Here is an 11,886-nt window from a genome sequence, read left to right on the forward strand (position 1 = left end):
AGCCATATATTCAATCAAGCATTCACCTCTATAATTGTTCCCCTCACAATAGGACCACAATTGAGGAAAAACACCCAGAGGGCCATCAATTACCTGCTAATGGCTTGTATGTTTCAATACAACCACTTAACACCTTTCCCTTCTCCAAACTCAAAATGGCTACCGTAGACCATGATTAACCAATGACAACAAAAGTTTGTACACACCCACTCATTCAAGGGTTTTTCTTTATTTGTACTACTTTGTACTATTTTCTAGTAGCCAAAGAAGTGTTAATCAAAACAAAATATATTTTATATTTTAAATTCTTCAAAATAGCCACCCTTTGCCTTGATGACAGCATTTAACACTCTTGGCATTCTCTCAACCAGCTTCATGAAGAATGCTTTTCCAACACGTATATTGAGCACTTGCTGGCTGCTTTTCCTTCACTCTGCAGTCCAACTGATCCCAAACCATCACAATTGGGCTGAGGTCAGGTGATTGTGGAGGCCAGGTCATCTGATGCAGCACTCCATCATTCTCCTTCTTAGTCAAATAGCCCTTACACAGCCTGAAGGTGTGTTTTGGGTCATTGCCCTGTTGAAAAACAAATGACATTCCCACTAAGTGGAAACCAGGCAGGGTGGAGTATTGCTCCAGAATGCTGTGGTAGCACTGCTGCTTTCACATACAGTGTCACCCGCAGAGCACCCCCACACCGTCACACCCCCTCTTCCATGCGTCACAGTGGGAAACACACATGCTGAGATCATCCGTTCACCTGCTCTGCATCTTACAAAGACACAGCGGTTGGAACTAAAAATGTCAAATTCAGACCAAAGTACAGATTTCCACAAGTCTATTGTCCATTGTTCGTGTTTCTTGGCCCAAGCAAGTCTCTTCTTCTTATTGGTGTCCCTTAGTACTGGTTTCCTTGAAGCAATTCGACCATGAAGGCCTGATTCACGCAGTGTCATCTGAACAGTTGATGTTGAGAAGTGTCTGTTACTTGAACTCTGTGAAGCATTTATTTGGGCTGCAATCTGAGGTGCAGATCACTCTAATGAACTTCTCCTCTGCAGCAGATGGAACTCTGGGTCTTCCTTTCCTGTGGCGGTCCTTATGAGAGCCAGTTTCATCATAGCGCTTGATGGTTTTTGCGACTGCACTTGAATAAACTTTCAAAGTTCTTGAAATGTTCCGCATTGACTGACCATGTCTTAAAGTAATGATGCACTGTCGTTTCTCTTTGCTTATTTGAGTTGTTCTTGCCATAAGATGGACTTGGTCTTTTACCAAACAAGGCTATCTTCTGAATACCACCCCTACCTTGTCACAACACAACTGATTGGCTGAAGCTCATTAAGAAGGAAAACAAATCTACAAATGAACTTTTAACATGACAAACCTGTTAATTGAAATGCATTCCAGGTGACTACCTCATGAAGCTGGTTGAGATAATGCCAAGAGTGTGTAAAGCTGTCATCAAGGCAAAGGGTGGCAACTTTTAAGTATCTCAAATGTAAAATATATTTTGATTTGTTAAACACTTTTTTCCTTACCTCATTATTCTATGTGTTATTTCATAGTTTTGATGTCTTCACTATTATTCTACAATGTAGAAAATTGTAAAAATAAAAGAAAACCCTTGAATGATTAGGTGTCCAAACGTTTGACTGGTGCTGTATATACAGTACATGGCTCTGATCTGTAATCAAAGTCAAACAGTTGAGACAAAAACAGATTATCAGAGTGTAAATGCTTGGTACTTACCACTTTGAGAAGCAATCATCCTCTCAGCCATGGTCTGTTGTGTTTCCCCCAGTTATTACTGTTTTTCAGGCTTCTATATGTGGTTGAGAGAGAGAGAGAGAGAGAGAGATTTGATTTATTAGGATCCCATCAGCCGACGCCAATGGCGACAGCTAGTCTTACTAGCATCTGACACATAACAAAAAAAACATTACAGACAAAAGACTGTATAATACCGTACATTTCCTTGAATTTGTTCTGGAACTGGGGACTGTGAAAAGACCCATGGTGGTATTTTTGGTGGTGCAAGTGGTTGTCAGTGCTTTGTGTAAACTGACTATGCAAACAATTTGGAATTTTCAACACATTAATGGTGACCCGTTTAACTAGGCGTATGTCGCAAGTCACAATTTCACCGGAGAGCCATTTGAAGGTTATGTATTTATTTATTTATTTTTCAGTAAAATGCATTTTTTTGGGGGCAGAAATGCCTTCTGGAACATGTGAACTTTCATGTGCCTTAATAACAAACTTGTATGCTATCTGTAAATACAAATTAAATCAGTGGAATTAGAGTATGACAGCAAAAGAGATTACATCTTCAAACTAATTTCAACTGTGGTATGGCATCCGTAACAGAGAGATATGTCTATCATGCATGATGATGTATATGGGTAAGATAGTCTAGCTAGCAACATTTTCAGATGTTGAACGTTTGACAGAAATTGGTTTCATTTCAAGCTGAAGTGTACTGTTAGCTAACTAAGGTTAGCTGGCTGGCTCCCTAGCTATGTTACGTGTATGATGTTATTATTCATATCCCAGAACCATTTGCTTTGCTAGTTAGCTAGCTAACATTAGGCTCTAACATTGAACCTGGTTGGTTAGCTCCCAGCAGATTCATGCAGAGTAGTAATAACAAGATTTGGCACTATGTTCATTGTTGTTTAACTAGCTAATGTTAGCTGGCTGGCTCGTTAGCTAACGTTACGTGACGTGTGTGATCTTACACGTTGTTTACCTAGCTAGGTTCATTGTTTACCTAGGTAGCTAGCTACATGTTTTAAGCTAAAGTGTACTGTTAGCGAGCTAACTAATGATAGCTGGCTTACTCCCTAGCTAAAGTTATGTGTATGACATTATTATTCATATCCCAGAGCCGTTTGCTTTGCTAGTTTGAGCCTAATGTTAGCTAGCTAACATTGAACCTGGTTGGTTAATCTCCCAGCATATTAATGCAGTGTAGTAATGACATGATTTGGCACTATGTTCATTGTTGTTTAACTAGCTAACGTTAGCTGGCTGGCTCGTTAGCAAAACTTTACATGATGTGTGTGATCTTACACTTTACCTAGCTAGGTTTATTGTTTGCCTAGCTAGCTAGCTACATGTCTTAACCTCTTGAAGCTAGGGGGCACTATTTTTATTTTTGGAAAAATAACGTTCCCAAAGTAAACGGCCTATTTCTCATGACCAGATGCTAGAATATGCATATAATTGACAGATTAGGATAGAAAACACTTTAAAGTTTCCAAAACTGTCAAAATATTGTCTGTGAGTATAACAGAACTGATATTGCAGTTGAAAGCCTGAGGATAATCCAATCAGGAAGTGCCTCTTATTTTGAAATCTCTGTGTTCCTATGCGTGCCTGTCCTTCATTTAAAGGGATATCAACCATATTCCTTTTTCTGTGGCTTCCCTAAGGTGTCAACAGTCTTTAGACATAGTTTCAGGATTTTAGTTTGAAAAATGAGCTTGAAGGATCACATTGTGTAAGTGGAGAGGTGGGGACTCTCAGAGTGAGTTAGTGCACAATTGAGTAAACCAGCCATTGTTCCTCCCGCTGTTATGGAAAAAGTTACACACTTGGTTGATATATTATCGAATATATATTTTAAAAACTACCTGAGGAATGATTATAAAAAACATTTGACATGTTTCTGTGGACATTATGAAGAATGAAGACTATTTGTAATTTCCGTCTGCGTTGTCGTGACCGCTCTTTCCTGTGGATTTCTGAACATAACGCAACAAACCAACGTCGGTATTTTGGGTATAAAAATAATCTTTATGGAACAAAAGGAACATTTGCTGTGTAACTGGGAGTCTCGTGAGTGAAAACATTTGAAAGTCATCAAAGGTAAACGGTTAATTTGATTGCTTTTCTGATTTTCGTGACCAAGCTTCCTGATGCTAAGTGTACATAATGCTATGCTAGGCTATCGATAAACTTACACAAACGCTTGGATGGCTTTCGCTGTAAAGCATAATTTAAAAATCTGAGACGACAGGGTGATTAACAAAAGGCTAAGCTGTGTTTCAAAATATTGCACTTGTGATTTCATGAATATTAATATTTTCTAGTAATATTATTTGACTGTTGCGCTATGCTATTCAGCGGTTGCAGACAGAAATTATCCCGCTACAGGGATTGGTTGTCACGATCGTCGTAAGGAGCGGACCAAAATGCAGCGTGGTATGTGTTCATGATAATTTTTTAATTAAAGAAAGCACTGAACACTGAATACAAACTATACAAAACAATAAACAAATAACGACCGTGACGCTATAATGAGAACTGTGCTGACACAAGCAACTAACATAGACAATCACCCAACAACCCACAATGACAAAACAGGCTACCTAAATATGGCTCCCAATCAGAGACAATGACTAACACCTGCCTCTGATTGAGAACCATATCAGGCAAAACACAGAAACAGACAAACTAGACATCCAACATAGAATGCCCACTCAGATCACACCCTGACCAAACAAAACATAGAAACATACAAAGCAAACTATGGTCAGGGTGTGACATTGGTAGCATTAAGAAGTTAAGCTAAAGTGTACAACACCCATTGAATATGGCCGGTGTCAATAAACATTGGTAAAAAAGCATAAAGAATTTGTTGACAGCAGAGCTGGTTAGGCTGTTTTCATATTATCCAGAGGTAAACAAATCATCGGTCAGAGCGTCAAGTGTGCGCTCTAAATGCTCAGAGAGCGAAACTAGATGGTGGGGCTAAAGCTTAAGAGGGTGTGAACGATGCTGAATGGGTGTAGACAAAGAAGAGCCATTTTCTCAGAAGTGAGTTTACAAGTTTATCAACTTTCAAAGCATAATTACTTTCTTACTGTTCCTCAAAAATACAGTGTATGATATACTGTTTTGTAGTTATCCCACCTTAAAAAGATGAGAGAGGCCTGTAATTTTCATCATAGGTAAACTTCAACTATGACAGACAAAATGAAAATCACATTGTAGGAATTTTAATGAATTTATTTGCAAATTATGGTGGAAAATAAGTATTTGGTCACCTACAAACAAGCAAGATTTCTGGCTCTCACAGACCTGTAACTTCTTCTTTATGAGGCTCCTCTGTCCTCCACTCGTTACCTGTATTAATGGCACCTGTTTGAACTTGTTATCAGTATAAATGACACCTGTCCACAACCTCAAACAGTCACACTCCAAACTCCACTATGGCCAAGACCAAAGAGCTGTCGAAGGACACCAGAAACAAAATTGTAGACCTGCACCAGGCTGGGAAGACTGAATCTGCAATAGGTAAGCAGCTTGGTTTGAAGAAATCAACTCTGGGAGCAATTATTAGGAAATGGAAGACATACAAGACCACTGATAATCTCCCTCGATCTGGGGCTCCACGCAAGATCTCACCCCGTGGGGTCAAAATGATCACAAGAACGGTGAGCAAAAATCCCAGAACCACACGGGGGGACCTAGTGAATGACCTGCAGAGAGCTGGGACCAAAGTAACAAAGCCTACCATCAGTAACACACTACGCCGCCAGGGACTCAAATCCTGCAGTGCCAGACGTGTCCCCCTGCTTAAGCCAGTACATGTCCAGGCCCGTCTGAAGTTTGCTAGAGAGCATTTGGATGATCCAGAAGAAGATTGGGAGAATGTCATATGGTCAGATGAAACCAAAATATAACTTTTTGGTAAAAACTCAACTCGTTGTGTTTGGAAGACAAAGAATGCTGAGTTGCATCCAAAGAACACCATACCTACTGTGAAGCATGGGGGTGGAAACATCATGCTTTGGGGCTGTTTTTCTGCAAAGGGACCAGGACATCTGATCCCTGTAAAGGAAAGAATGAATGGGGCCATGTATTGTGAGATTTTGAGTGAAAACCTCCTTCCATCAGCAAGGGCATTGAAGATGAAACATGGCTGGGTCTTTCAGCATGACAATGATCCCAAACACACCGCCCGGGCAACGAAGGAGTGGCTTCGTAAGAAGCATTTCAAGGTCCTGGAGTGGCCTAGCCAGTCTCCAGATCTCAACCCCATAGAAAATCTTTGGAGGGAGTTGAAAGTCCGTGTTGCCCAGCAACATCCCCAAAACATCACGGCTCTAGAGGAGATCTACATGGAGGAATGGGCCAAAATAACAGCAACAGTGTGTGAAAACCTTGTGAAGACTTACAGAAAACGTTTGACCTCTGTCATTGCCAACAAAGGGTATATAACAAAGTATTGAGATAAACTTTTGTTATTGACCAAATACTTATTTTCCACCATAATTTGCAAATAAATTGATTTAAAATTCCTACAATGTGATTTTCTGGATTTTTTTTTCTCATTTTGTCTGTCATAGTTGAAGTGTACCTATGATGCAAATTACAGGCCTCTCTCATCTTTTTAGGTGGGATAACTTGCACAATTGGTGGCTGACTAAATACTTTTTTGCCCCACTGTATATATTTATATATAAATAAATGCTGGGACCAACAGCAATAATAATAGTAGTAGTGGACATGGACATGGGATTACCATTAACAACAACTACAACAACAATATTAATGAGAGCAACAACACATTAAAGCAATGGTAGTAGACCAGTGTGAACATGACTGAGAAGACATGTGACGTGGTATGAAAGACAAAACAAAACGAGATGGAAAATATTATCGACATTACTTTGCACTTTTCACTGGCTGTCCCTCAGGTTGTGGCAGGAGGACACATATTTGGCTGCCAAAACTGCACATTTTGGCTTTTCACCGCACACTTGTTGTTTGTGGTCATGCATTTTATAATATCGTATGTTTTACACCCAACACAACTTTCCATCAATTTGTATAGCAGACCCTCATGCCAAATTGGGTCGAAGGCTTTTTTGAAATTAACAAAGCATGAGAAGACTTTGCCTTTGTTTTGGTTTGTTTGGTTGTCAATTAGGGTGTGCAGGGTGAATACATGGTCTGTTGTACGGTAATTTGGCAAAAGGCCAATTTGACATTTGCTCAGTACATTGTTTCCATTGAGGAAATGTATGAGTCTGCTGTTAATGATAATGCAGAGGATTTTCCCAAGGTTGCTGTTGACGCATATCCCACGGTAGTTATTGGGGTCAAATTTGTCTCCACTTTTGGATTGGGGTGATCAGTCCTTGGTTCCAAATATTGGGGAAGATGCCAGAGCTAAGGATGATGTTAAAGAGTTTTAGTATAGCCAATTGGAATTTGCTGTCTGTATATTTGATCATTTCATTAAGGATACCATCAACACCACATGCCTTTTTGGGTCGGAGGGTTTTTATTTTGTCCTGTAGCTCATTCAAGGTAATTGGAGAATCCAGTGGGTTCTGGTAGTCTTTAATAGTTGATTCTAATACTTATATTTGATCCTGTATATGTTTTTGCTCTTTATTCTTTGTTATAGAGACAAAAAGATTGGAGAACTGGTTTACCCATACATCTCCATTTTGGATAGATCATTCTTTGTGTTGTTGTTTGTTTAGTGTTTTCCAATTTTCCCAGAAGTGGTTAGAGTCTATGGATTCTTCAATTACATTGAGCTGATTTCCGACGTGCTGTTCCTTCTTTTCCTGTAGTGTATTTCTGTAATAGTGAAGGCGTAGACTCAGGTTTTCCAGGTCTCTATGTTTTTGGTTGGACAGGTTTCCAAATGTCTTTCTTAGATTTTTGCATTCTTCATCGAACCATTTGTCATTGTTGTTAATTTTCTTTGGTTTTCTATTTGAGATTTTTTAGATTTGATAGGGAAGCTGAGGTCAAATATACTGTTAAGATTTTCTACTGCCAAGTTTACACCTTCACTATTACAGTGGAACATCTTACCCAGGAAATTGTCTAAAAGGGATTGAATTTGTTGTTGCCTAATTGTATTTTGGTGGGTCTCCAAACTTAATTCCTTCCATCTATAGCATTTCTTTATGTTACTCATTTCCTTTGGCTTTGATGCCTCGTGATTGAGTATTGCTCTGTTCAAGTAGCCTGTGATTTTGCTGTGGACTGATAGGGGTGTCAGTGGGCTGACTGTGAACGCTCTGAGAGACTCTGGTTTGAGGTCAGTGATAAAGTAGTCTACAGTACTACTGCCAAGAGATGAGCTATAGGTGTACCTACCACAGAAATCCCCTCGAAGCCTACCATTGACTATGTACATACCCAGCGTGCGACAGAGCTGCAGGAGTTGTGACCTGTTTTTGTTGGTTATGTTGTCATAGTTGTGCCTAGGGGGGCATATGTGGGAGGGAATGCTGTCACCTGCAGGCAGGTGTTTGTCCCCCTGTGTGCTGAGGGTGTCAGGTTCTTGTCCGGTTCTGGCATTTAAGTCACCACAGACTAGTACATGTCCCTGGGCCTGGAAATGATTGATTTCATACATTAAAGTATGGGGATTCTAGTGGGGGGATATAGGTAGCACACAGGAGGACATTTTTCTCTGTTAAGATAATTTCCTTTTGAATTTCTAGCCAAATGTAAAATGTTCCTGTTTTGATTAATTTAATGGAGTGAGTTAGGTCTGCTCTATACCAAATTAGCATACCCCCTGAGTCCTTTCCCTGTTTCACACCTGGTAGTTTGGTGGATGGGACTACCAGCTCTCTGTAACCTAGATGGCAGCCAGTGGGTCACAGTTTTGGCCATCAAAAGGAACATAAATTTCAACATACCAATTAGGATCTGGCTAAAAATACTTGAATCAGTCATAGAGCCCATTGCCCTTTACGGTTGTGAGGTCTGGGGTCCGCTCACCAACCAAGACACAGAGAGAGAGAGAGGTGCTGAGTTAAATAGACACACAGAGAGAGAGAGAAGCTGAGTTACAAAGACACAGAGAGAGAGAGAGATGCTGAGTTACATAGACACACAGAGAGAGAGAGAGATGCTGAGTTACATAGACACAGAGAGAGAGAGAGAGAGAGAGAGAGAGAGAGAGAGAGAGAGAGAGAGAGAGATGCTGAGTTACATAGACACAGAGAGAGAGAGATGCTGAGTTTCATAGACACAGAGAGAGAGAGATGCTGAGTTACATAGACACAGAGAGAGAGAGAGATGCTGAGTTACATAGACACAGAGAGAGAAAGAGATGCTGAGTTACATAGTCACAGAGAGAGAGAGAGAGAGAGAGAGAGAGAGATGCTGAGTTACATAGACACAGAGAGAGAGAGGTGCTGAGTTACTTAGACACAGAGAGAGAGATGCTGAGTTACATAGACACAGAGAGAGAGAGATGCTGAGTTACATAGACACAGAGAGAGAGAGAGGTGCTGAGTTTCTTAGACACAGAGAGAGAAAGAGATGCTGAGTTACATAGACACAGAGAGAGGTGCTGAGTTACTTAGACAGAGAGAGAGAGAGATGCTGAGTTACATAGACACAGAGAGAGAGAGATGCTGAGTTACATAGACACAGAGAGAGAGAGAGATGCTGAGTTACATAGACACAGAGAGAGAGTGAGAGATGTTGAGTTACATAGACACAGAGAGAGAGCGAGAGACTCGTGATCTGGTAAGTAGAGTGGATCAATACATAAAGAACACGGATCAAAACAAAATGGTTATGCAGACTTATTTATTGTGTTATTCACCCTGCAGCAATACGTATCCCATCAGAATTGAATACTGCAGTTCGTGACCATCTCAACGATGACCACCCATTAACCAAGAATATTGCAATAATCCGAAACCCTACCACAATTATATTCTGCCCTCTGCAAAACAGTGTGACCTTAGTAATACACGTTGGCCTCTGTCTTTATGAGTCCCTCCACACAGGCGAGAGGGGGCAAGCTCAGAGGAAGGTGATTATGCAGAAGGCGTGCCTGAGTTGTTAATGAGATATGATGAGATAGAGGAGTGAGGCTGACATGGATTCTCAATGGTTGCATTCCACATGGCACCCTATGTAGTGCACCTCTATATGGCAATTGGGCTCCATTTGGGACACAACCGATACGTCTTAAGGCAGGGAGATAAAACGTTTGTTTCAGGACAATTCTTGTAAAATCAGCCTTGGCACCCAGTCCTATTACTACCCCATTAAGAGTTCTAGGACAATAGCTGCCCTGCTATTCGATCATGTATCCATTGGATCCCCTTGTTAAGCCAAACCTGGCTTTTTCCACACTGCCCTGTGAATACTGACGGGCTGTGAAGGGGTGATTTTGGTGAAATGTTTTAATCTCTTTGAGGCTGTCCTTGATGTTGTAGACCAACCACGAGACTGTCATCCCACGTTAAAGATACCTTTGACCTACCCTTTTGATTACAATGGATTTTATGGAGAGTGTAACAAAAATGTGGAGTTTTTCATTGATTTCAGATGGAATTACTCTTATTTTTTTTACATACTGTATTTGTTGTCTTTGTATTTATTCATGTACTATAAATGAATACCCTTCCCCCTAGGGCCAACACAGATTACCAGTATGCAGTTACTAAACTGAATAGGTACTGCAGAATATAAGGTTCCGTGCTTTGTCCTAAAGGCGCTGCTGCCACATTTGCTACCTGGAATGAAGATGAATAACATGAAAGTTAAAAACGAACCCTTCTCAATTACAAGACCATCCTGCATCTTAATTGTCAAGAGCATCTGGGTGCAGGGAAATTGTGGCTAAAATGAATTTGTTCAAATCCCAACTGAGATTGGCACCATCCAAACCTGCCAGCCTAATGACCTGCTTTGCATATTTCTGTCAGTGAATTGGTTGTAATGTTTCCCCTGTCAGCACTTGTGACTTCTAGCAATGAAACTGTGTGCGAGTCCATCTTATCTCTCCTTCCTCTGTGAACCCATTTCAATATAATACTTATATTTTACCGAATGGACAACACATTTTTTTTTCAGGTGGACTGTCTCATAAGCATTGCACTATGACCTCAATAAACTGACTGGGAAAAGGTTGGCAAAAACACAACAGAAATGTCATCTGAAATCTTCCACTAAACCAAAGCACTATGTAAAACAACCTAATAAGAGAGAGAGAGATGCATAGTGAAATACTGGATTTGAAGGAGGAAGAGGGCATTTCTATTCTTCAGAATAAATGTCAGCAGTGAACTAGAGACACATTCACTTTAATCGCAAATGAGTACTAGGAGTCACCCCTGGGGGATGAGATGCATTCCTTTCTTTATATTTTATCTCTGCCCAGAAGCTTGCATTCCTTACCCGCATGAGAACGATGGATACTCTCCACTCCAGGGGTCAAGATATTGTGACAAGTATTCTTGATTTGTAGAACCAGAGCTACATAGTTTATGGAGGTTACACGAACTGTACGTCATGGAAAATCACGTCCATTTGATGTCATTAGAACAGCATCTTTTATCACGTTTTCCATGGCGAGTATATTTCAAATCACCACGAGTGGTTTCCCATCAAAGTTCTAAAAACCCGGAGTTTAACATTGTAGGAAGGTCGCTTTTTCATTTACATTATGTGATACCTACAATATGATGATGGTGATGTTGTTATGGTAGCAGTGAGTAAAACAAAGTAAGAACTACCACAGTACGCTGCCATTCGCCTGTCCTCCTATATTCACTTGGGAAGCTATTTTCTCTCACCAAAAGTGCATATTATGCCAATAGATTTTTTTTGAATGTGTACTTTTTTTGGCATGAGGCAGTGTCCTTTAGATGTGTTGTTGAATATCATTTCTGAATTATTGTGCAGACAACATGATTAAACTGTATTGAAATACACTGAAGTCTTGGAAGAACACTTGACAATTGATGAACGTATCCAACGGCTCAATATGACAAGACGTAAACATGTTGAAAGAGGACAAAGGAGTTCCTCCCTGTCCTGAAGAGATATCACCAAGTCGTTTTCTTTCTGGGTATCCCTCACTGAGTGACGGAA

At 40.3% G+C, this 11,886-nt stretch overlaps 1 protein-coding gene across 1 annotated transcript in view; it reads right to left on the bottom strand.

Annotated features, from left to right (window-relative positions):
- The window catches only part of LOC139366002 (leucine-rich repeat and immunoglobulin-like domain-containing nogo receptor-interacting protein 2), a 119,746-nt gene extending 117,930 nt beyond the window's left edge, over nt 1–1,816 (bottom strand). Inside the window, exon 1 of the mRNA XM_071103074.1 lies at nt 1,756–1,816. The gene's annotated coding sequence lies outside the window, so the exon portion shown is untranslated. The remainder of the gene's footprint in view (nt 1–1,755) is intronic.
- Nucleotides 1,817–11,886: the final 10,070 nt, after the last annotated feature.

This window comes from Oncorhynchus clarkii, chromosome 14 (genome assembly GCF_045791955.1).
Source record: "Oncorhynchus clarkii lewisi isolate Uvic-CL-2024 chromosome 14, UVic_Ocla_1.0, whole genome shotgun sequence".
Taxonomy (NCBI): domain Eukaryota; kingdom Metazoa; phylum Chordata; class Actinopteri; order Salmoniformes; family Salmonidae; genus Oncorhynchus; species Oncorhynchus clarkii.